Source organism: Eubalaena glacialis, chromosome X (assembly GCF_028564815.1).
Source record: "Eubalaena glacialis isolate mEubGla1 chromosome X, mEubGla1.1.hap2.+ XY, whole genome shotgun sequence".
Lineage (NCBI taxonomy): Eukaryota > Metazoa > Chordata > Mammalia > Artiodactyla > Balaenidae > Eubalaena > Eubalaena glacialis.
The window spans coordinates 48,739,559-48,767,167 of NC_083736.1; the positions used below are offsets into that span (position 1 = coordinate 48,739,559).

General features: G+C 37.1%; 1 pseudogene; it reads right to left on the reverse strand.

The window, feature by feature from the left end:
• Window positions 1-2,404: 2,404 nt before the first annotated feature.
• LOC133081596 (small ribosomal subunit protein eS4-like) lies at window positions 2,405-3,211 on the reverse strand (annotated as a pseudogene).
• Window positions 3,212-27,609: the final 24,398 nt, after the last annotated feature.

Here is a 27,609-nt window from a genome sequence, read left to right on the forward strand (position 1 = left end):
TGAGCATGTAGGCTATACAGAATTAGAAATATAATGTTGTACACATGAAACTTATATAATGTTATAAATCAATGTTACCTCAGTAACATATATGTGTGTGGGTATGTATGTATATCTAAAATGTGGCAACTCTGGAAGTCAGATTCTTTCATTTTCCCGTGTTTTGTTATTGTTGCTCTTTGTTGTTTTCTATAATTTAGTGTCTTTTCTGAATTAATTTTGTAAAACCTGTATTCTTTGTCATGTGTGACCACTGAAGTCTCTGCTTGGTGAGCAAAGTGGTCAGCTAATGACCAAAAGAGATTCTTTATTTTTTTTTAATAAATTTATTTATTTATTTATTTTTGGCTGAGTTAGGTCTTTGTTGCTGCTCGTGGGCTTTCTCTAGTTGCAGCGAGTGGGGGCTACTCTTCGTTGCGGTGTCTCGGCTTCTCATTATGGTGGCTTCTCTTGTTGCGGAGCATGGGCTCTAGGCATGCGGGCTTCAGTAGTTGTGGCTCATGGGCTCTAGAGGGCAGGCTCAGTAGTTGTGGCCCATGGACTTAGTTGCTCTGTGGCATGTGGGATTTTCCTGGATCAGGGCTCGAACCCGTGTCCCCTGCGTTGGCAGGCAGATTCTTAACCACTGTGCCAGCAGGGAAGCCCGCAACAGAGATTCTTTAAATGTCTGGAAATAGTAACACTCCTTGTCTTTTCTGAGGGGCTCTGTGTTTTTATTGGGGACATGCTTTTATCAGTTCATCAGGCAGTTTACAACTCTGTCTTAACCTTAACTTCCTACTTGCACAGAGCCTCATTAACAGGCAGAGGTGAGACCCTAAGGCTTTCTCAGGTATTTCTCCAGTGTACACACTACTTTAGTCATAAACACAGACCTGCATATGCATGTGGCACTCTGATTCCCAGGAATACATTGGAGCTTTTCAAGGACCCTATGGACATCTCATTTCCCAACTTTTCATATAAAAATTTAAATTTTCTTTTCAATATTTAAAAAATCTTTCTGGGCATTGGGGTTTTGATAGGAATTCCATTAACCCTGTGTATTAATTGGAGATAATTGACATTTTTACTATAATAGGCTTTCGAAAGCTTGAACATGGTATGTCCCCACATAATTAGGTCTTTGATTTCTTTTTTCAGCGTTTTGTAGTTTTCAGCATACAAGTATTGTGTGTGTTTTATTAGGTTAACATCTATTTAATTTTTTGAACAATTGTAATAGGGATTGTGTTTTTAATTTTAGGTTCCACATGTTCATTGCTAGCATATAGAATTATGTTTGATTTCTGTATGTTTTTCTTGTATACTGTTACCTTGCTGAACTCACTTATTTGTACTAGGTTTTGTGTATGTGAATATCTTGGGATTTTCTATGTAGATTACTTTGCCTTCTGCAAATTTAGACAGTTTTATTTCTATATTTTCAGTATATTTGATTTTTATTTTGTTTTCTTGCGCATTGTACTGGTGAGAACTTCCAGCATAATGTTGAAGTGGTGAAAGTGGAATTCTTGCCTTATTCCATATCTTAGGGGAAAACATTGTCTTTCACCATTTTGTGTAACATTATAGATTCTTTTTTACATCCTCTGTGTCAAATTAAGAAAATTTCTGTCTATCACTATTATTCTGAGCATTATTTTTTATCATGAATGGATGTTACATTTTTGTCAAATGCTTTTCTGTATCAATTGATATGATTATATGATGTTTCTTGTTTAGTCTGTTGATGTGATGGATTACACTGGTTGATTACAAATGTGGAAACAGCCATGTTAGCACTGCGTTAGCTTTATTCTTCAAATTTTGATATGATTTATTTTCATTTCCATCCAACTCAATCTAATTCAATGTATTAAAATTTTTAAAAAAATTATTGAGATACAATAGCATGTCTTCTTTATCCATTTGTCTATTGATGGACACCTAGGTTGCTTTACTATCTTGGCTATTGTAAATAATGCTGCAACAAACATTGAAGTGCACATAACTTTTTGAATTAGTATTTTTGTTTTCTTTGGGTAAATACCCTGAAGTGGAATAGCTGAATTATATGACAGTTCTATTTTTAAATTTCAAGGAACTTCCATACTGTTTTCCATACTGGCTGCACCAATCTGTATTTCCACCAACAGTGCTGGAGTGTTCACTTTTCTCCATATCTTCACCAACACTTGTATTTTGTTGTCTTTTTGATAATAGCCATCCTGACATGTGTGAGGTGGTATCTCATTGTGATTTTGATTTGCATTTCTCTGATAATTAGTGATGTTGAGCATCTTTTCATGTGTCTGTTGGCCATGTGTATGTCTTCTTTGGAAAAATATCTATTTAGGTCCTATGCCCATTTTTTTTAATGTGGTATTATCTTTAAGTACAAAGACTTTTCCAATCATGTCACTTAGAGATCATTTTATCCACTGCTGTGTTTGGCCGCCAGTCTCTTGTCTCTCTCCTCAGCAATGGTAAGGTGGATACCCTTTCTATGAGGAAGAGATATCCATGGTTTGTTGCCTTTGCCAATAACGAAAATGTTGGAGAGCCGGGTGGCAACGCTGTTGCCACTGGCATCTTTCACACGAAATACATCAAAAGAACCAGGATGTCTCTCCCGGTTAGTGATCACACCAATTCTTCCCAGGTTAGCACCTCCAGTCACCATGCATAGGTTACCAGTGTCAAATTTGATGAAATCAGTAATCTTGCCAGTCTCCAAATCAATTTGAATGGTGTCATTCACCTTGATGAGGGGATCAGGGTAGTGGATGGTGGGAGCATCATGGGTCACCAGATGAGGGATTCCTTTTGTCCCCACAAAGATCTTTCTCACTTTGCACAACTTATACTTGACCTCCTCAGGTGTAATACAATGAACAGCAAAGCGACTCTTGGTGTCATAGATCAGACGAAAATTCTCTCCAGTCTTGTCAATGCTGATGACATCCATAAAACCAGCAGTAGGTTATATCAGTGCCGACCTTGCCATCAATCCAAATGAAACGCTGCATGCAGATCTTCTTTATTTCATCTCCTGTTAGGGCATACTTAAGTCTGTTCCTTAGGAAAATGATTAGGGGGCGACATTCCCTCAGCTTGTGGGGACCGGTAGATGGACGAGGAGCAAACACACCAGTCAGTTTATCCAGCATTCAATGCTTTGGAGCTGCTACACGCTTCAGGTGCTTCTTGGGCCCACGAGCCATGGCTGCACTAGGCACGAAGAGAGCCCTATGCCCATTTTTTACTTGGGTTGTTTGTTTTTATGATGTTGAGTTGTATGAGTTCTTTTCATATTTTGCATATTAACCTCTTGTTGGATATATCATTTGCAAATATCATCTCTCATTTCCTTTTCATTTTGTTGATAGTTTCCTTCACTGTGCAAAAGCTTTTTATTTTGATGTAGTCCCATTTTGTTTCCCTTGCCTGAGGAGACCTATCCAAAAACACGTTGCTAAGATTAATGTCAGAGAATGTATTGCCTGTGATTCTTCTATGAATTTTATGGTTTCAGGTGTTACATTTAAGTCTTTAATCCATCTTAAGTTTACTTTTGTACATGGTATGAAAAAGTAGTCCAGTTTGATTTTTTTTCTTTTTTGGCATATGGCTGTTTAGTTTTTCAAACATCATTTATTGAAGAAGCTGTCTTTCTCATATTGCATATTTGTGCCTCCTTTGTCATAGATTAATTAACCATATAAATGTGGGTTTATTTCTGGGCTCCCTATTCTTTTCCATTGATATATGTGTCTGTTCTTGTGCCAGTACCATACTGTTTTGATTAGTGTAGCTTTTTAGTATAGTTTGAAATCAGGGAGTGTGATACCTCCAGCTTTTTTTCTTTCTCACACTGTTGTGGCTACTTGGGTTTTAGTGTGTGTGTGATGCCATACAAATTGTAGGATCCTTTGTTCCAGTTCAGTGAAATATTTCATTGGTACTTTGATAAGGATTGCATCAAATCTGTAGATCATCTTGGGTAGTATGGTCATTTTAACAATATTAATTCTTCCCCCCCCCCCCGGCTCTGCCACTTTATATATTTATTTATTTTTTTATAACAGAAAGTTTTTTTAATGGATTACTTATTTTATAGTCACAAAACTAAAAATGTTTAATGAATTATCTTATTTGATCCTTTCTTCACCTCTGAAAGTTAGGTGTATTATCTTTATTTTATTTTATTTTATTTTTTTAACATCTTTATTGGAGTATAATTGCTTTACAATGGTGTGTTAGTTTCTGCTTTATAACAAAGTGAATCAGTTATACATATACATATATCCCCATATCTCTTCCCTCTTGCATCTCCCTCCCTCCCACCCTCCCTATCCCACACCTCTAGGTGGTCACAAAGCACCGAGCTGATCTCCCTGTGCTATGCAGCTGCTTCCCACTAGCTATCTATTTTACATTTGGTAGTGTATATATGTCCATGCCACTCTCTCACTTTGTCCCAGCTTACCCTACCCCCTCCCCATATCCTCAAGTCCATTCTCTAGTAGGTCTGTGTCTTTATTCCCGTCTTACCCCTAGGTTCTTCATGACCTTTTTTTTTTTCTTAGATTCCATATATATGTGTTAGCATACTGTATTTGTTTTTCTCTTTCTGACTTACTTCACTCTGTATGACCGACTCTAGGTCCATCCACCTCACTACAAATAACTCAATTTTGTTTCTTTTTATGGCTGAGTAATATTCCATTGTATATATGTTCCACATCTTCTTTATCCATTCATCTGCTGATGGACAATTAGGTTGCTTCCATGTCCTGGCTATTGTAAATAGAGCTGCAATGAACATTTTGGTACATGACTCTTTTTGAATTATGGTTTTCTCAGGGTATATGCCCAGTAGTGGGATTGCTGGGTCGTATGGTAGTTCTATTTTTAGTTTTGTAAGGAACCTCCATACTGTTCTCCATAGTGGCTATATCAATTTACATTCCCACCAACAGTGCAAGAGGGTTCCCTTTTCTTCACACCCTCTCCAGCATTTATTGTTTGTAGATTTTTTGATGATGGCCATTCTGACCGGTGTGAGATGATATCTCACTGTAGTTTTGATTTGCATTTCTCTAATGATTAATGATGTTGAGCATTCTTTCATGTGTTTGTCGGCAATCTGTATATCTTCTTTGGAGAAATCTCTATTTAGGTCTTTTGCCCATTTTTGGATTGGGTTGTTTGTTTTTTTGATATTGAGCTGCTTGAGCTGCATGAGCTGCTTGTAAATTTTGGAGATTAATCCTTTGTCAGTTGCTTCATTTGCAAATATTTTCTCCCATTCTGAGGGTTGTCTTTTCGTCTTGTTTATGGTTTCCTTTGCTGTGCAAAAGCTTTTAAGTTTCATTAGGTCCCATTTGTTTATTTTTGTTTTTATTTCCATTTCTCTAGGAGCTGGGTCAAAAAGGATCTTGCTGTGATTTATGTCATAGAGTGTTCTGCCTAACAATATTAATTCTTCCAATCCATGAACATGGTATATCTTTCCATCTGTTTGTGTCATCTTCAATTTCTTTCATCAATACCTATTCGTTTTCCAAGTATGAGTCTTTTACTTTCTTAGTTAGGTTTATTCCTAGGTATTTAATTCTTTTTGATTCAGTTGTAAATAGGCTTGTTTTATTAATTTCTCTTTCTGATAATTCATTATTATTGTATAGAAAGGCAACTGACTTCTGTGTATTAATTGTGTATCCTGCAACGTTACTGAATTCATTTATTAGTTCTAATAACTTTAGGTGTTTTTTTTAAAAAAATTGGGGTATAGTCTCTTTACAATGTTGTGTTAGTTTCTGCTGTACAGTGAAGTGAATCAGCTATATGTATACATATATCTCCCTTTTTTTGGATTTCTTTCTCCTTTAGGTCACCACAGAGCACTGAGTAGAGTTCCCTGTGCTATACAGCAGGTTCTTATTAGTTATCTATTTTATACATATTAGAGTATATATGTCAATCCCGATCTCCCAGTTCATCCCACCCCTTTTAGGTGGTGTCTTTAGGATTTTCCATATGTAGTATCATTTCATCTGCAAACAGTGACAATTCTACTTATTCATTTTCAATATTGATTCCTTTTATTTCTTTTCCTTGTCTGACTGCTGTGCTTAGGACTTCCAATATTATGTTGAATAAAAGTGAAGAGAGTGGGCATCTTTGTCTTGTTTCTGACCTTAGAGGAAATGCTTTCAGTTTTTCACCACTGAGCATGAAGTTAGCCATGGGCTTGTCTTCTATGGCCTTTATTATGTTGTGATATGTTCCCTCTATACTCACCTTGTTGAGAGAGAGTTTTTATCATAAATGTATGTTGAAATTTGTCAAATGTCTTTTCTGTCTTTTGAGATGATCATATGATTTTTGTCACTCATTTTGTTACTGTGGTATGGCATACTGTTTGATTTGTGGATGTTGAACCATTATTGAATCTCTGGAAAAATTCCATTTGATTATGGTTACAATTCTTTTATTGTGTTGCTGAATTTTGTTTGCAAATATTTTGTTGAGGATTTTTGATTCTATGTCCCTCAGGAATGTTGGACTGTAATTTTCTTTTCTTGGTGTCCTTGTCTAATTTTGAGATTAAGGTAATGTTGGTCTCAAAAAATGCATTTAGATGTGTTGCTCCCCTCCATTTTCTATATTTTAGAAGAGTTTGAGAAGTATTGGTATTTATTCTTTAAATGTTTGGTAGAATTCACCATTGAAGCCACCTTATCCAGGGCTTTTAATTTTTTGGGAGTGGTTGGTCTATTTAATTTTCTGTTTCTTCCTAAATCAGTCTTGGTAGGTTGTATGTTTCTAGGAATTTATCAGTTTCCTATAGGTTGCCCAATTTGTTGGTATATAATTCTTCATAGTAGTCTCTTATTATCCTTTGTATTTCTGTGGTATCAATTGTTAACATCTTCTCTATAATTTCTGATTTTATTTATTTGAGACTTGCTCTTTTTTTCTTGGTGAGTGCAGCTAAAGTTTTGTCAATTTTATTTATCTTTTCAAGGAACGAGCTCTTAATTTTATTGATTTTTTTCGATTGTCCTTTTAGTCTCTATTTCATTTATTTCCACTCTGGTCTTTATTATTTCCTTCCTTCTACTGACTTTGGGCTTCATTTGTTCTTCTTTTTTCTAGTTCCTTGAGGTATAAAGTTAGGTTGTTTATTTGAGCTTTTTATTGTTTTATGATGTAGGCATTTATCTCTATGAATTTCTCTCTTGCAACTCCTTTTGCTGTAGCCCATATGTTTTGGTATGTTGTATTTCCATTTTCATTGACTCAAGGCATTTTTTATTTCTCTATTGATTTTTCTTTGACTCATTGGTTTTTCAGTAACATGTTTAATCTCCACTTATTTGTGAATTTTCCACTTTTCTTCTTCTAATTGATTTCTAGTTTCTATAGTCCAAAAAGATGCTTGATATGATTTCAATTTTCTTAAATTTATTTTTTTATTTTTTAAGTTATTTTATTTTATTTTTTATTTATCTATTTTTTTGGGCTATGTTGGGTCTTCATTGCTGCGTATGGGCTTTCTCTAGTTGTGGCGAGAGGGGGCTACTCTTTGTTGCGGTGCGCAGGCTTCTCATTGCAGTGGCTTCTCTTGTTGCACAGCATGGGCTCTAGGTGCATGGGCTTCAGTAGTTGTGGTGTGTGGGCTCAGTAGTTGCGGCATGCGGCTCTAGGGCATGCAGGCTTCAGTAGTTGTGATGCGTAGGCTCAGTAGTTGTGGCACATGGGCTTAGGTTCTCCGCAGCATGTGGGATCTTCCTGGACCAGGGATCAAACCCATGCCCCTGCATTGGCAGGTGGATTCTTAACCACTGTGCCACCAGGGAAGTCCCTTAAATTTATTAAGACCTGTTTTGTGCCCTAACATATGATGTATCCTGGAGAATGTTCCATGTGCTCTTGAGAAGAATGTGTATTCTGTTTCTTTTGGATGGAATGTTGTGTATATTTTGTTAAATTCATCTTGTCATTTAAGGTCAATGTTTCCTTGTTGATTTTCTGTCTGGATGATATATCCATTGATAAAAGTGGGGTATTAAAGCCCTCTACAATTATGTATTGCTTTTTATTCTCCCTTTAGGTCTATTAATATTTCTTTGTATATAGGTGCTCCTATGTTAGGTGCATAAATATCTAAAATTATTATAGGCATACCTTGGAAATACTGTGAGCTTGGTTCAAGATCACTTCAATAAAGTGAATATTGCAATAAAGTGAGTCACATGAATTTTTTGGTTTTCCAGTGCGTATAAATGGCATGTTTAGACTACACTATAGTCTACTGTGTGCAACAGCATTATATCTTTAAAAAAGTGCTAAAAAATTTGCTAAAAAATGCTGACCATCGTCAGACAAGGCAGGGTTGTCACAAATCTTTGATTTGTAAAAAATGCAATATCTGTAAAGCACAATAAACAAAGGGCAATAAAATGAGGTATGCCTGTGTATCCTCCTGTTGGATTGACTCCTTTATCATTATCTAATGACCTAATTTTATCTTATTGCAGTCTTTGTTTTAAAGTCTATTTTCTCTGCTATAAGTATAGCTACTCCAGCTTTCTTTTGGTTTCCATTTACATGGAAGATCTTTTTACATCCTTTAACTTTCAATCTGTGTGTGTCCTTACATCTGAAGTAAGTCTCTTGTAGGCAGCATATATATGGGTCTTGTTTTTTAATCCATTTAGCCACTTCATGTCTTTTGGTTGGATAATTTAGTCCATTTACATTTAAGTTAATTTTTGAGAGGTATGTACTTTTTGCCATTTTGTTCATTGTTTTCTGGTTGTTTTTTTTTTGCAGTTCTTCTCTGTTCTTTTCTATTTCTCTTGTTCTCTTCCCTTGTGGTTTGATGATTTTCTTTTGTGTTATATTTGGATTCCTTTCTCTTTATTTTTTGTGTATCTATTATAAGTTTTTTGTTTTTGATTACCATGAGGTTCATATATAACAATCTGTATATAAAGCAGATTATTTCAAGTTGATAGTTGCTTAAATTCAAATGCATTCTAAAAGCACTATATTTTAACTTACTCCCCCTTTTAATATTTTTGACAGCCTATTTTACATCTTTTTATTTTGTGTATCCCTCAACTACTTATTGTACTTTTAGTTGATATTACTACTTTTGTTTTTTACCTTTCATGCTAGCTTCATAAGTGGTTTTGTTATATATTTGTTTTTACCAAGAAGATTTTTCTTTTGCATATTTTCTTATTTCTATTTATGGACTCTTCTATTCTGCTTAAAGAAGTCCCTTTATCATTTCTTGTAAGGCTGGTTTAGTGGTGATGAACTCCTTTAGTTTTTGCTTGTCTGGCACACTATTTCTCCTTCAATTCTGAATGATAACCTTGCTGGATAGAGTAGTCTTGGTGTAAGTTTTGTCCTTTCAGCACTTTGAATGTATCATCATGCCACTTCTTCCTGGCCTGCAAAGTTTCTGCTGAAAAATTCACTGATAATCTTAAGGGGGTTCACTTATATGTAACTAGTTGTTTTACACTTGTTGCTTTAAAAATTCTCTTTATTTTTAACTTTTGACATTTTAATTATAATGTGTCTTGGTGTGGATCTCTTTGGGTTCATTTTGTTTAGGACTCTACATACTTGGATGTCTTTTTCTTTCCCCAGGTTAGTGAAGTTTTCAGCCATTATTTCTTCAAAGAAGTTTTCTGCCCCTTTCTTTCTTTTCCTTCTGGAGGTCCCTGTAATGCAAATGTTAGTATGCCTGAGGTTGCCCAGAGTTCCCTTAAACTATCCTCATTCCACAGAATTCTGTTTTCTTTTTGCTGTTCTGATTGGGTGATTTCCACTACCCTGTCTTCCAGATCATTGGTCTGTTCTTCTGTATTATCTAACCTTCCATTGATTCCCTCTAGTGTATTTTTCATTTCAGTTATGTGTTTTTCACCTCTTATTGGTTCTTTTTTATATTTTATAAATTTTTTTGAAGTTCTCACTGTGTTCATCCATTCTTCTCTAAGTTCAATGAGAATCTTTATGACCATCACTTTGAATTCTTTTTTTTTAAGGGGCCACCACTTCTTTTTATTATTATTATTTTTATTTATTTATTTTTGGCTGTGTTGGGTCTTCGTTGCTGTGCACGGGCTTTCTCTAGTTGCCACAAGGAGGGGTTACTCTTCGTTGTGGTGCGTGGGTTTCTCATTGTGGTGGCTTCTCTTGTTGCGGAGCATAGGTTCTAGGTGCGCAGGCTTCAGTAGTTGTGGTGCATGGGCTTAGTTGCTCCACAGCATGTGGGATCTTCCTAGACCAGGGCTCAAACCCATGTCCCCTGCATTGGCAGGCGGCTTCTCAACACTGTGCCACCAGGGAAGCCCATTTTTATTCTTTATAAATTATATTACTTATTCCTATATCATTAAGGTCTATTTCTGAGGGTTTTGTCTTGTTCTTTCATTTTGAACATATTTTTCTGTTTCCTCACTTTGCTTTGGTCTCTATGTTTATTTCCATGTATTAGGCAATATTGCTACCTCTCTCATTCTTGAATGAGTGACCTTGTGTAGGTGATGATCCTTCTCATTCAACCTCGTCCTAGCTCTTGGTTGTCTCACAAATCTTTGCAGTTGTCTATACCACCTGATTTATTCTTGATATGCCCCTGATGTTGAGGAAGTGCTGAGACCTCTCAATGTTCCAAGGGGAGGAATCTCATTTAACACCAGTGTCAGTCTGATTGGAAGCCAGACCCTCAGGCAGTACTTTTAAAGTACACAGATATATACAGTCCAGTGGAGCCATAATTGTATTCTCTGCTGGCTTCCAGACCAGGAGACCTGGAGGTGTCCTCTGGGTAACAGCTGCAAAAACTGGGGCTCCTGACTAGTGTATAAGCTGCACTCTGGGGAGCCTTGTTGAGCGTTAGTGAGGCCAAGAGGGTGGGCAAGGATGGTGTCTCCCTGCTTATGTACCCTGGGAGCACCTCCTTAACCTCTAGATGTGTGGGAAACCTGAAGCCTCTACTTCAGGGTGAAGTTCCAGGCTAAGTAAATAGGCCTTTTTCACAGGAAGACTGAGATTGTGTTTCAGTCTGCTGTCTGTGCAGTGCCCTGGTGTTGGCGGCCTGCTGAGAACTGTCTTTCTGATTGTTACAGTCCCATGGAGCTCTGGAATGCCAGCCCTCTTGGTCAACAGGGCCAGGCAATCAAGTGCTGTCCCTCTTGTGAATTGTACATGCCCAACAACTTTAGCTAGGAAGCTGGAGAGTGTATGGTGCAGGGCTTGTTCCCTTTTTTCCCACTGCCACAAAAGGCAGTGGGAAAACGACTGCATACAGTTGCAGGCTTCAGCAACACAGCAGTAGAGTGCCTTGTCTGAGTGCATGTCAGCTTTAGGCCAGGTGTAGGAGAATGCTGCAACTGCTCATATTTGCAAGACCCAGCCTGGTGGCAGGGAAGTGTTGAGTTGGCTTTAGGCTGGGAGAGGAATAATACTGCAACTTGTCATACTTGCCTGCCCCAGCCAGGGAATGGTGTGTGTGTATGTGTGTGTGTGTGTGTGTGTGTGTGCTGCAACCACAGACATTCCCTAGCTTCAGCAAGGTGGTGGGATAGTGCTGTGACTGCTCGCCCCCACATCCCAAGTCAATTCTCACATTCTTTTCAGGTGGAATGATCCTTATATAGCTGTATATTTATTGTATCCTTGGGAGGAGGTAAGTTCAGGCTCTTTTTATGCTGCCATTTTGAACCCTATTATCTTAACTTTTATTTTTAAGATTGGCTTATCAGATGCAAAATTTCTCAATAAAATATTAGCAAATCAAATCCAGCAATGTATAAAAAGAATTATACACTGCAACCAAGTGTAAATTATTCCAGGTATGCAAGGCTGGTTCAACATTTGAAAATCGATAAATGAAATCCATCACATCAACAAACTAAAAAAGGAAATCACATGTTCATATCAATAGATGCAGAAAACACATTTGACAAAATCCAACGCTCATTCCTGATAAACTCTCAGTAAATTAGGAACAGAGGGGAACTTTATCAACTTGATAAGGACTATCTATGAAAAAATCCATTGCTAACATCCTACTTAATGGTGAGAAACTTGAAGCTTTCCCACTATGATCAGGTAAGGGGCAAAGATTTCCTCTCTCACCATTCCATTTCTGAAAGTCCTTGCTAATGCAATAAGACAAGAAAAGGAAACAAAATGTATACAGATTGGGAAGAAAGAAATAAAATTTTGTTTTTCAGATAACATGATTGTCTTTGTAGATAATTGAATCAACAAAAAACTCTTGGAATGAATAATTGATTATAGTAAGGTTGCAGAATAAGATTTTAATGTACAAAAATAAATCTGTTTTCTACATAACAGCAACAAATAAGTTGAATTTGAAATTAGAAATGTAATATCATTTACATTAGCTTCCCCAAAATTAAATATTTAGATATAAATCTAACAAAACATGTACAAGATCTATATGAGAAAAATTATAAAATGCTGATTAATGAAATCAAAAGAGAACTAAATAAATGATGAGAGAGTCCATGTTCATGGGTAGGAATATTTAATATTGTCAAGATGTCAGTGCTTCTGAAATTGATCTATAGATTCAATGCAATCCCAATCAAAATCCCAGCAAGTTTTTTTATGGATATTGACAAACTGATTCAAAAGTTTATAGGGAATTCCCTGGTGGCCAAGTGGTTAGGACTTGGGGTTCAAATACTGGTCAGGGAACTAAGATCCTGCAAGCCTCTGGCCAAAGAAAAAAAAAGTTTATATGGAGAGGCAAAAGACCCAGGATAGCCAACACATATTGAAGGAGAGAACAAAATTATAAGATTGACATCATCTGACTTCAAGAACTACAATAAAGCTACAGTCATCAAGAGTGAGATATTAGGGAAAGAACTGACAAATAGATCAGTGGAACAGAATAGAGAGCCCCTAAATAGACCTGCATAAATATAGTCAACTGATCTTTGACAAAGGAGAAAATGCAATAAAATAGAACAAAGAGAGTCTCTTCAATAAATGGTGCTGGAAAAACGGGATATCCACATGCATAAAAATGAATCTAGACACAGACCTTACACAGTTCAAAAAATCAACTCAATATGGATCATAGACCTAATTGTATAATGTAAACCCATAAAACTCTTAGAACATAACATAGTAGAAAACCTAGATGACCTTGGTATGGTGATGACTTTTTAGATAAAACACTAAAGGAATGATCTATGAAAGAAATAATAAACAAGACTTTATTAAAATTAAAATCTTCTGGTCTGTGAAAGATGCCAAGAGAAATAGGAGGCAAGCCACAAACAGAGAAAATATTTACAAAAACACCACTGATAAAGGACTGTTATCCTAAATATATCAATAATTCTTAAAACTCGCCTATAAGAAAACATACAACCTGATTAAAAATGGGCCCAAAACCTTAACAGATACTTTACCAAAGAAGATATACAGATAGTGAATAAGCATGTGAAATGATGCTTTACATTCTATGTCATCAGGAAAATGCAAATTAAAACAACGGTGAGATACCACTTCACACTTATTAGGATGACCAAAATCTGGAACACTGATAACAGCAAATCCTGGTGAGGATGTGGAACAGGAACTCTCATTCATTGCTAGTGGAAATGCAAAACTATACAGCCACTTTGGAAGACAGATTGGCAGTTTCTTACAAAACTAAACATACTCTTACCATATAATCCAGCAATCACATTCCTTGGTTTTTACCCAAAAGGAGTTGAAAATTTTGTCCACACAAAAACCTGGACATGGATGTTTATAGCAGCTTTATTCATAATTACCCAAACTTGGAAGCAACCAAGATGTCCTTTGGTAAGTGAATGGATAAATAAACTGTGGTACATTCAGGCAATGGGAAATTATTCAATGATAAAAAGAACTGAGCTATCAAATCATAAAAGGACATGGAGGAAACAAATGCATATTGCTAAGTGAAAAAGAAGCCAATCTGAAAAGGCTACATATTGTATGATTCCAATTTTATGACATTCTGGAAAAGACAACATTTGTCTCCATTTTTACTGTGAAGACAGTAAAAAGATCAGTGTATGCCAGGGGTTGGGGTGAGGGAGGAATGAAGAGGTGGAACAAAGAGAATTTTTAGGAAAGTAAAAATACTTTGTATGATATTATAATAATAGATACATGGCACTATACTTTTGCCCAAACCCATAGATTGTACGACACCAAGAGTGAACCCAAAGGTAAACTTTGGACTTTGGGTGATTATAATGTGTCAATGTAGATTCATCAATTATAACAAATGTACAATTCGGGCGAGTGATGTTGAAAGTGGGGGAAGCTATGCATGTGTGGGGACAGGAGGTGAATGTGAAATCTTTGTACCTTCCTCTCAATTTTGCTGTGAACCTAAAACTGCTCTAAAATAATAAAGTACAATATTTAAAGACTTACCTTATCTTAAAATATATTTTTTGCATACTGCCTCATGGATTTCAGATTTGTCTGTCATATGAATTTTAACATGTATTAACTGAAAACTAATAGAACAGAAGTTATTTTACCAGCAAAATGGGTTTTATTTGGGAAACAGCAATTAATTGCACTTTGAGACATGCAATCTATGTCGAACCACAGACATGTCCAGAGAACAAAGGAAAAGAGGCTGCTTTTATAGGGAAGCAGGAGTAGTTGAGAGGGACAGCTCTAAATAAAAGTTCATCGGAGAAAAGTAGGAGTTCATGGTGGTGATGGTTTCTCATTGGCTGAGCTGCACCCATTCCTTATTGGTTGGGCTGTTGCTGAGCAAGGAAAATTCTTCCTTCAGGATACTAAAGTAGTTGCACTTTCTGTTTGAGAGTGCAACTTATGCTTCTTCCTGTTAGGCATGCAAATCAAGGTCAGTGCATGCAAAGGATGGCCAGTGATAATGCATGCATGAGAGTTCCCTCTACAGGCCATTTCCAACTTTAATTTTAGTTGAGGTTTCCTTTATTAATTTTCAAATGTATAGATTGGTTAAAAACAAGCACAATCAGAATACAGAACAGTTCTATTACCCCTTAAACTGCCTGTGTTATCCCTTTGTTTTCATGTTTCCCCTCTATTCCTAAATCCTGACAACCACTGGTCTGTTTTCTGTCAGTATATAAATGGAATCACAGAATAGAATATAGGACTTTTGAGAACAGCTTTTATTTTCACTCAGCTTTGAGATTAGTTAATTTTGGTCTATGTATCAGTGTTTTATTCCTTTTAATTCTGGAGTGGTACTCCATTGTATGGATATACCACAGTTTGTTTATACATTCCCTCATTGAAGGCTATTTGGGTTGTTTCCAATATATGGGGATTATGAATGGAGATATTACAAACACTTGTGTACAAATTTTTGCAGGTACAAAATTGTTATTTTTGTGGAGCAAATACTTGGTTTAGGATTGCTGGTCCTTATGGTACATTTATGTTTAACTTTTTACAGGTTTATTGAGCTATAATTGATATTAAAAAGGCACACATTTAATGTATACAATTTGATGAGTTTGGACATATTCATACACCCATGATCACCACGATCAGGAAATAAACTTACCCATCACCTCTAAAAGTTTCCTTTCATCCTTTTTTTTTGTGATACGAATTATATTTGTAAGAAACTGCCAAACTGTGTTTCAGAGTGGCTCTACCATTTTGCCCACCCACTATGCAGATATGAGAGTTATAGTTCTGCTAACTATAGTTCTGCTCCATCTTCACCAGCACTTGGTGTTGTTATAATTGTTTACTTTAGATATCGTAATAGGTGTGTAGTGTTACTCATAGTTTTAGCTTTTAGTTCTCTAATGGCTAATGATGGTGAACATCTTTTCATCTGCTTATCTGTCATCCTATAATCCTCTTTTGTGAAGTGTCTGCTCATGTCTTTCGCCCACATACAAATTGTGTCACTTATTTTCTTAGCATTGAATTTTGTGAGTTCTGGCTACAAGTCGTCATTGGATATGTAATTTGCAAATATTATTTCCCAGTCAGTGGTTTATGTTTTCCTTCTTTTAACAGTGACTATATCAGAGCAAATATTTTAAATTTTAATGAATTCTAATTTATCAATTATATCTTAATGGATTGTATCTCTAGTGTCATGTCTACTATTTGCCTATGCCAATGCCATGAAGACTTTCTCCTTTGTATTCTTCTGAATGTTTTGTAATTTTACATTTGGATCTATGATCCATTTTGACTTAATATATATATAAGGTGTGAAGTTTAAGTTGAGGTTCATTTAAAAAATATGGATACCCAATTTTCTCAAAACCATTAAGAGAATTACTATTCTCCCACCATCAAGATGCCTTTGTGTCTTTGTAAAAAAAAATCAAGTGACTATATTCACGTGGGTCTATTTCTGGACTCTTATGTTGATTTATGTCTTTATCAATGCAAATTCCATGTTGTCTTAATTACTATACCTTCATAGTAAGTCTTGAAGTTAGTGCGATTATTCCAAATTTCTTCTTTTTAATATTCTTTTCTTCTAGTTCTTTTCCCTTTCCATATAAAGTTTAAAATCAGCTTGTCTGTATCTACAACTAATCCACTGGAGTTTTGATTGGAATTATGTTTAATCCTTAGGTCAATTTGGAGAGAGCTGAAAAATTTCCTGCACCTACCCAAGTCTTTTAATCCATGAACATGGTATGGTTCTCAGTTAATTTAGGTGTTCTTTGATTTTTCATCAGTATTTTTTAGTTTTCAGCCTGCATATCCTGTACATGTTTTTAGGTTTTTACATATTTCATTTTTGTGGAGCTACTATAAGTGGTAATTTTAAAAATTCCATTTTCCAGTTGAACTTTGGTAGTGCACAGAAATACAATTGATTTTTTCCTGAGCTATCTTGAGATATAATTGACATATAGCATTGTCTAAGTTTAAGGTGTACAACATGATGATTTGATACATGTATATATTGCAAAATGGTTACCAAATAAGGTTAGTTAACACCTCCATTATGTTACATAATTGCCTTTTGTTGTGGTGAGAACATTTCATATTTACTCTCTTCACAACTTTCAAGTATTCAATACAGTATTATTAACTATATTCACCTTGCTCTACATTAGATCCCCCAAACTCAATCATCTTAACTGGAAGTTTGTATCCTTTGTCCAACATGTCTCCATTTCCCCCACTCTCCATTCCTTGGCAACCATTATTCTACTACGTTTCTACAACATTGGCTGTTTTAGATTCTACATATAAGTGATATCATAAGTATTTGTGTTTTTCTGTCTGACTTATTTCACTTAGCATAAATGCCCCCAAGGTCCATCCGTATTGTTGCAAATGGTAAGATTTCCTTCTTTTTCATGGCTGAATAATATTCCATTATTTGTGAGTGTTATATATGTATACACACACATATGTATATAAATTCACATTTAAAAAATCCATTCATACATCAGTGGACACTTAGGTTGTTTCAGTCTCGGTTATTGTGAATAATTCTGCAATGAACATGGGAATGCAGATATCGTCTTGAGATGGTGATGTCATTTCTTTGGACATAGACCTAAAAGTGGGATTGCTGGATCATATGATAGTTCTATTTTTAATGTTTTGAGGAAACTTCATTCTATTATATGTAGTGATTAAACCAATTTACATTTCCTTCAATAGTGCACAAAGGTTTGGTTTTCTACACATTTTTGCCAACACTTGTTATCGTTTGTCTTTTTAACAATAGCAATTCTAATAGGTATGAGGTGATATTTCATTGTGTTTTTTAAAATAAATTTATTTATTTTTATTTATTTATTTTTGGCTGCATAGGGTTTTTGTTGCTGTGCATGGGCTTTCCCTAGTTGTGGTGAGTGGGGGTTACTCTTCATTGTGGTGCATGGGCTTCTCATTGCAGTGGTTTCTCTTGTTGTGGAGCACGGGCTATAGGTGCATGGGCTTCAGTAGTTGTGGCATGTGGGCTCAGTGGTTGTGGCCCATGGGCTCTAGAGTGCAGGCTCAGTAGTTGTGGCGCACAGGCTTAGTTGCTCTGCGGCATGTGGGATCTTCCCGGACCAAGGCTCGAAACCATGTCCCCTGCATTGGCAGGTGGATTCTTAACCACTGTGCCACCAGGGAAGTCCCTCTCATTGTGGTTTTGATTTGCATTTCACTGATGATTAGTGATGTTGAGCACCCTTTCATGTACCTTTTGGTCATATGTATATCATTTTTGGAAAAATGTCTATTCATTTCCTCTGCCTGTTTTTAAATTGGGTTGTTGGTTTTTGTTGCTATTGAGTTGTATGTATTCTTTATATATTTTTGGATATTAACCCCTTATCAGATATATAATTTGCAAACATTCTTTCCCATTCCATAGGTTGCCTTTACATTTTGTTTTTTTTTTGGTGTGAAGAAGGTTTTTAGTTTGATGTAACCCACTTGCTTCATTTTGCTCTTGTTGCTTATACTTTGGGTGTCATACTTAAAAAATCATTGCTGACTCTAGGAGTCAAGATGGTGAAATAGGAGGACATGGAATTCGCCTCTCCTCACAAGTACCTCAAGAATACATCTACAAATGGAACAATTCTCACAGACCACCTGCTGAATACTAGCGGAAGACCTTGGACACCTAAAAGTACAAGAAACCCCCCCCCCAGCAACTGGGTAGGATGAAAGAAAGAAAAAAAAAGAAAAGAGGAAATGGGAAGGGACCAGCATCGCTGGCAGGGAGATGAAGGTGAGGAGAGCTTCCCGCACTCAGAGAAGCCCCCTCATGGTGGAGAAATCAGCTGGGACAGAGAGGGACCTTTGGGGGATTGGGAGATCAGAGGGGAATGCAGCAACAGGTCTGTGGAAGGCAGGACAGGGTAAGATCTATGCACATGGTCCGTGCCGCAGCCCTGTGCACCCCAGCTTGAGTTGTGTGTCTCTTGCTGTGGAGGGCGGCTGGGTGCTGGAAAGCGGGGTTTGGAGAGTGGACCCAGGGAGGGGACAGCTGTTGGCTGTGAAGAGACAGCCTGAAGGGATGGGAGTAAGGAGATCCACAACCAGGAATGTTTGTGGAAGAAGCCCAGGCCACCATAGAAACAAGGCACCACTGTTGAGTGGTGCACAAGGGGCGGGGCCACCATTGCAATGCCGTTCCCTACCCTCCCGCCCCTGACTCTGCATGCAGTGGAGGGGCACCTATCTGAGCAGGCTGGCCTGCACCTCAAGCCTAGGCCTCCTCTGCCCACTCAGGGTCTGGGGTCCTGAGCGCTGCCCCAACCAAAGCCTCCTAGGGAATCAGCCCTGGGTGCCCCAGTGGTGGGGGCTGAGTGCTAAAGTGTGGGGTTAGGAGAGTGGACCCGGGGAGAAGACTGCTGTTGGCTGCATGGAGATGGCCTGAAGGGATGGGAATGAGGAGCTCAGGTGCGTGGAGACAACCTGAGGGGACAGGAGTGAGGGGTTCTGTGGTTGGGAATCCTCCTGGAGGAAGCGTGGTCTGCCTTGGAAACGAGGTGCCATTGTTGAGTGGTGCGCAAGGGGCTGGGCTGCCATCGTGGACTCTCTCCCCACACGCCAGCCCCTGCTTCTGTGGGAACTGCCCACCAGAGTGCCTCGGACTGTTGCAACTTCCTGCTGGTCTCTGCAGCTGCATGCACTAGAGGGGGATCCCATCAGAGTGAGTGCGAGTGCCCCAGTTGTGGCCACCTTATCCCTCCCTGGCTTGAGCAAGCAAGTGTGCCCCAGTCAGCTGTTGTTTTCACCCCCTCTCACCTGGAACAGATGCCTGAGGGTGGCCCACACATAGAGGTGGGACCAAAACCAAAGCTGAGCCCCAGGGGCTGTACAGCTGCACAAGGGAGAGGAACAGAAATCTCTCTGTACAGCTGCACAAGCTGTGGGTTAAATCCCCATGATCAGCTTGGTAAACCCTGCATCTGTGGAATATCTGAATAGACAATGAGTGCTCCCACAACTGAGACCAGTCTAGCTTTAGCAGCCATGGACTTTGGGGGCAAGTACATGCAGGAGTTGGGGCAGGTCAGAGGCTGAACTGCCCCCACAGTGCCCACAGTGGGTCCAGAGACCTACCTAGAGGTATTGGAGGGCCTCCTGGGGAGGTGGGGGATGGCGGTGCCTCACTGTGGGGGCAAGAGCACTGACAGCTGAGGAAAATTTTTTTTTGTTTTTTGTTTTGTTTTGCTCTGCTGTTATTCTTTTATTTTTTATTTTTTAATTTTTAAAAAAAAATTTGTGTAATATATTTTTTATCTTTCTATTTTTATTTTACATTTTTGTTGTTTCATTTTTTTGTTTTTCTCTTTGTTTTTTGTTTTCTTTTGTTTTGTTTTTATCTTTTTTCCACTTTTTTTGTGTTTATGTATTCTTTGCTTTTTTTTAGTTTGCTTTCTGTTTTTGTTTTGATTTAAAAAAAATTTATTTATTTATCTATCTATCTATTTATTTTGGCTGTGTTGGGTCTTTGTTGCTGTGCAAGGGCTTTCTCTAGTTGTGGTGAGCAGGGGCTACTCTTCATTGCAGTGCAAGGGTTTCTCATTGTGGTGGCTTCCCTCATTGCGGAGCATGGGCTCTAAGCACGTGGGCTCAGTAGCTGTGATTTGCAGGCTCTAGAGCACAGGCTCAGTAGTTGTGGCGCATGGGCCTAGCCACTCTGTGGCATGTGGGATCCTCCCGGACCAGGGCTCGAACCCATGTGCCCTGCACCGGCAGGCAGAACTTAACCACTCTGCCACCAGGGAAGTCCCTGTTTTGATTTTTGTTTTCTGTTTTTGTTAGTTTTGCTTTTATTTTTACTTTTAAAAGATATTTATTTATTTTGGCAGTGCCAGGTCTTAGACACAAGAGGGAGGAGATATGGGGATGTATGTATGTTTAGCTGATTAACTTTGTTATACAGCAGAAACTAACACACCATTGTAAAGCAATTATACTCCAATAAAGATGTTAAAAAAAAAGAACTACAATGAGGTGTCACCTCACATCAGTCAGAATGGGCATCATCAAAAAATCTACAAACAATAAATGCTGGAGAGGGTGTGGAGAAAAGGGAACCCTCTTGCACTGTTGGTGGGAATGTAAATTGATACAGACACTATGGAGAACAGTATGGAGGTTCCTTAAAAAACTAAAAATAGAACTACCATATGACCCATCAATCCCACTACTGGGCATGTACTCTGAGAAAACCATATTTCAAAAATATACATGCACCCCAATGTTCATTTCAGCACTATTTACAAGAGTCAGGATATGGAAGCAACCTAAACGTCCATAAACAGAGGAATGGATAAAGAAGTCATGGTACATATATACAATGGAATATTACTCAGCCATAAAGAGGAATGAAATTGTGCCATCTGCAGACACATGGATGGACCTAGAGATTGTCATACAGAGTGAAGTAAGTCAGAAAGAGAAAAACAAATATCATATAATATCACTTATATGTGGAATCTAGAAAAATAGTACAGATGAACTTATTTGCAAAGCAGAAATAGAGACTCAGATGTAGAGAACAAATGTATGGATACCAAGGGGAAAGGGGGGGTGGGATGAATTGGGTGACTGGGATTGACATATATACACTACTATGTATAAAATAGATAACTAATTAGAACTTACTGTATAGCACAGGGAACTCTACTCCATGCTCTGTGGTGACCTAAATGGGAAGGAAATCTACAAAAGCAGGGATATATGTATATGCATAGCTGATTCACTTTGCTGTACAGCAGAAACTAACACAACATTGTAAAGCAACTATAGTAACTATAGCAACTCCAGTAAAAATTAATTTAAAAAATCATTGATAAGACCAATATCAAAAAGCTTAACTCCTATGTTTTCTTCTAGGAGTTTTATAGTTTCAGGTCTTACATTTAAGTCTTTAATCCATTTCAAGTTAATTTTTGTAAGCGGTGTAAGATAGAGATTTAATTTCTTTCGTTCCCTGTGAATATCCAGCTTCTCCTTCCTCATTTGTTTAAGATACTATCCTTTCCCCATTGAGTATTTTTGGTTGAACTGTCAAATATTAGTTGACTGTATATGTGTTGCTTTACTTCTGGGCTGTCCATTCTGTTCCATTGGCTATGTGTGTGTTCTTTTTTTAAAAAATATCTTTATTGGAGTAAAATTGCTTTACAATGGTGTGTTAGTTTCTGCTGTATAACAAAGTGAATCAGCTATACATATACATATATCCCCATATCTCCTCCCTCTTGCGACTCCCTCCCACCGTCCCTATCCCACCCCTCTAGGTGGACACAAAGCACTGAGCTGATCCTCCTGTGCTATGCAGCTGCTTCCCACTAGCTATCTATTTTATCTTATGCCACAACATAGTGTTTTGATTATGTTAGCTTTGTCTGAAATCAGGATGTATGATGTCTCCATCTTTGTTCTTTTTCAAATTTGTTTACTCTATTTGGGGTCTTTTGTGGTTCCATACAAATTTTAGGTTTGTTTTTCTATTTCTGTGAAAAATGCCATTAGAATTTTGATAGGAATTGCCTTGAATGTAGAGATGGCTTTGGGTGGTATGGACATTTTAACAATATTAATCTTTCCAATCCACAAACATGGGATATCTTTCCTTTTTTTTTGGTGTTTGTCCTTTAATTTCTTTTGTTAATATCATAATTTTCAGTATACTGATCTTTCACTTCCTTGGTTAAATTTATTCCCAAGTATTTTATTGTTTTTGATGCTATTGTAAATGAGATTTTTTTCCTTATTTATTTTTCAAATAGTTTGTTGTTGGTGTATAGAAACACAACTGATTTTTGTATGTTGATTCGTATCCTTCACATTACTGAAATCATTTATTTTTGGTGTAGTTTTTAGGATTTTTTTATTGATAGTATATCATCTGCAAACAGAGACAATTTTACTTTTTCTTTTCTGATTTGGATGCTTTTTATTTTTCTTGTCTATTTGCTCTGGCTAGAACTTCCAGTACCATGCTGAACAGGAGTGCAGAGAATGGGCACCCTTGGTTTTGTCCTGACCTTGGAAGATAAAGTTTCAATCTTTCACCATTGAGTATGATGTTAGCTGTGGGTTTGTCTTATTTTGCCTTTATTATGTTGAGGTACATTCCTTCTATACACAATTTATTGAAGGCTTTTCTCATCAAAGGATGTTGAATTTTTTCAAATGCTTTTTCTACATCTACTGAGATGATCATATAAAGTTTATCTTTCATTATATTTATGTGCTGTATCACATTTATGGATTTGTGTATGTTGAATGATCCTTGCATCCCAGGGATAAATCCCACTTGGTCTTTTTATTATTATTATTATTATTATTATTATTATTACTTTTGGCTGCATTGGGTCTTTGTTGCTGTGCGCAGGCTTTCTCTAGTTGTGGTGAGTGGGGGCTACTCTTCATTGTGGTGCGTGGGCTTCTCATTGCAGTGGCTTCTCTTGTTGTGGAGCACAAGCTCTAGGCATGCAGGCTTCAGTAGCTGCAGCAACCAGACTCGGTAGTTGTGGCACACAGGCCCTAGAGTGCACAGGCTTCAGTAGTTGTGGTGCATGGGCTCAGCAGTTGTGGTGCGTGGGCTCTAGGGCACGTGGGCTTCAGTAGTTGTGGCACATGTGCTCAGTAGTTGTGGCTTGTGGGCTCTAGAGCGCAGGTTCAGTATTTGTGGCACACGGGCTGAGTTGCTCCATGGCATGTAGGATCTTCCTGGACCAGGGATCGAACCCATGTCCCCTGAATTGGCAGGCGGATTCTTAACCACTGCACCACCAGGGAAGTCCCTCCACTTGGTTTTGATGTATAATCCTTTCTATGAGCTGTTGAACTTGGTTTGCTTGTATTTTGTTGAGAATTATCACATCTATATTCATCGGGGATATTGGCTTGTAGTTTTTTTGTAGTATTCTTATCTGGCTTTGGTATCTGGGTAATTCTGGCCTTGTAAATGATTTTGGAAATGTCCCCTCCTCTTCAATTTTTGGGGAAGAATTTGAGAAGGAGTTGCATTAATTTTTCTTGAAATATTTGATGGAATTCACCAGTGAAACCAGTGGTCCTGGGTTTTTCTTTGCTGTTGTTGGGAGGTTTTGATTACTGTTTCAGCCTCCTTACTCATTATTTGTCTGTTCAGATTTTCTATTTCTTCATCATTTAGTCTTGGTAGGTTTTATGTTTCTAGGAATTTATCCATTTCTTCTAGGTTATCAAATTTGTTGGAATACACTGTTCATAGCTGTCTCTTATGATCCTTTGTACTTCTATAATGTCAGCTGTAATGTCTCCTCTTTCATTTCCAATTGTATTTGAGTCTTCTCTCTTTTTTTCTTAGTTTAGCTAAAAGATTGTTAATTTTGTTTATGTTTTGAAAAACCAGCTCTTAGTTTCATTGATCTTTTCTATTTTATTTTTACCGTATTTCATTTATTTCTGAAATGATCTTTGTTTTTTCTTTCCTTCTGCTAACTTTATGCTTAGTTTTTTCTTCTTCTACTAGTTCCTGAGGTGTCAAGTTAGGTTGTTTATTTGAGATCTTTCTTTTTTCTTAATGTAGGTGTCTTTTTGCTATCAAATTTCCTCTTAAAACTACTTTTGGGGGAGAATGCATGGAAGTTCCACACCCCTTTCCCCATAACTTGCCTATGTATTTCTTCCATCTGGCTATTCTTTTCTTTTTTTTCCACCTGCATAGCCTGTGGAATCTTAGTTCCCGGACCAGGTATTGAACCCTCACCCCCTACAGTGCAAGTGTGGAGTCTTAACCACTGGACCACCAGGGAAGTCCCCCATCTGGCTATTCTTGAGTTATATTCTTTTATAATAAACTGGCAATCAAGTGTTGACCAAGATGGCAACATAGGAGACTCCTGAGCTCCCCTCCTCCCATGGATGCACTAAACATATAGCTACACATGGAATAATTTCCTCTGATGGAGATCCAGAAACTAGCTGCTTCTTACACATTGGACATATGAGAATATACTCATGCTGAAATGGGAAAGAAAGGCTGAGACATAGTCTTGCCATAAACTTCACCCTTGGAACAGTGCCATACACTCAGGAGGGAACCCCAAACTCCTAGCTTGTCACTTAGGAGCAAAGGGTTTTGACCCTACATCTAATATCCTAACTTTTAAGACATTCACTAATGAGATAGGCTTCTAAAACACCTAGCTTTGAAAGCTGGTGGGGCTTGTGTCCGCAAGACTTGTTAATATACAAGAGCATAGTAAACAAAGAATTAATTCACAAAAGTTTGAGGGACAACTAGGAGCTTGGTCTGGGCTGATTGATGCATTTCATTTCCAACATGAGACTATTCTGACAAAACTGGGAGAGGTGGCTATTTTGTCTAGTGAGCAGAAACCAAGGGAGTCCAGGAAAATGAAGAAACAGAGGAAAATGTCCAAACCAGAGAACAAGATAAATGTCCAGAACAGATCTTAATGAAACAGAGATAAATAATTTACCTGATAGAGATTTCAAAATAACAGTCATAAAGATCTCACTGAGGTTAGAGAGCAATGTATGAAAGAATGAGAATTTCAACAAAGAGGAAATATTAAAAAGTACCAATCAGTAATCACAGAGTATACAATGCAACATCTGAACTGCAAAATTCAGTTGAGGGGTTTGACAGCAGACTAAATCAAGTGGAACAGAGATCAGTGACCCTGAAGACAGGGCAATGGAATTCATCCAATCAGAGGAGAAAAAAAAGAATGAAAGAGTTAATATATATTAAGGGACTTATGGAACATCATCAAATGGACAAATATATACATTATAGGACTCCCAGAAGGATGAGATACAGAGAAACTAATTCAAAGAAATAATTGCTGAAAACTTCCATAACCTGGGGAAAGATACAGACATGCAGATCCAGGAAGTCCAAAGAGCTTAAAATAAGAATAATCCACATATTAATTGTCAAAAGTTAAAAACAAGTAGAGGATCTTAAAAGCAGCGAGAGAAAAAGAACTTGTTACCTAGAAGGGAACCAACATAAGACTATCAGACAATTTTTCAGAAGAATCCTTGCAGGCCAGAAGAGAGTGAGATGATATATTCAAAGTGTTGAAAGAAAAAAAAATCCTGCCAACCAAAAATACTCTATTCAACAAAGTTGTCCTTCAGAACTGAGAGATTAAAGTTTTCCAGACACATAAAAGCTGAAGGGTTTAATCATCACCAGATCTGCCTTAAAAGAAATATTAAAGGAGTTCTTCAAGCTGAAACAAAAGGATGCTAATTAGTAACAGGAAAACATATGAAGGTAAAATACTCACTGGTAAAGTTAAATATATAATTAAATTAAAAATATTCTAATGTAATGCTGTTAGGTCAATCACATATAACTCTAGTATGAAGGTTAGAAGACCAAAGTGTTAAAAATAACTGTAACTGTAACATAATTTTTTAATGGATACACAGTGTAAAAAGGTGGAATTTTGACATCAAAAATATACAATTTGGGGGTGGAGGAGTTTGGTACGTGTTAAAAGTTAGTTATCAGCTTAAAATAGACTGTTAAAAGTGTAATATGTTTTATGTAAGCCTCAAGGTAACTATAAAGCAAATGCCTACAGTATATAGAAAGGAATCTAAGCATACCAGTACAGTACATCAAATCACAAATGAAGAGAACAAGAAAGGAATAAAGGAACAAAGGAATTAAAAAACAACCTGAAAATAATGAATGAAATGGAAACAGTAAGTCCATAATATGAATAACTACTTTAAATATAAATAGCAGTCAAAAGGCATAAAATGGCTTAATGGCTTAAAAAGAAGTTCCAACTGGGGAATTCCCTGGTGGTCCAGTTTTTAGGACTCTGTGCTTTCACTTCTGAGGGCCCAGGTTCAATCCCTGGTCAGGGAACTAAGATCCCACAAGCCGCACAGTGAGGCCAAAAAAAAAAAAAAAAAAAAAGACTGTCTTGAAAAAAAATATCAAGAAGAATTTAAGAATTTTAAAAATTTCCAAGTATATGAAATATATGTTGCCTACAAGAGACTCCCCACAGCTTTAAGGACACACATAAAGTGAAAGTGAAGAGATGGAAAACAATATTCCATCAGATGAAAACTAAAAGAAAGCAGGAGAAGCTACATTTATATCAGACAAAACAGACTTTACAAAGATTGTAACAAGAGACAAAGAATGTCATTATATAATAATAAAAGGGTCAATTCATCTAGAAGGTATAACAATTTTAAATATTTATACACCAAACATAGGAGCACCTAAATATATAAAGCAAATATTAGCGGATCTGAAGGGAGAAATATGCATCAATACAATAAAAGCAGGGGACATCAATACCCTGCTTTCGACAATAGACTATCCAGACAGAAAGTCAATAAGAAAACATTGGACTTAATCTACATGTTAGGACAGATTGAACAAACATATATATATAGAACATTTCATGCAAGAACAGCAGAGTACACATTCTTCTCAAGCTCACATGGAACATTATCCAGGGTAGATCATATGTTGGGTGACAAATCAAGTCTTAATAAATTTAAGAAGATTGAAATCATATCAAGTATCATTTCTGATCACAATGATCTGAAACTAGAAAT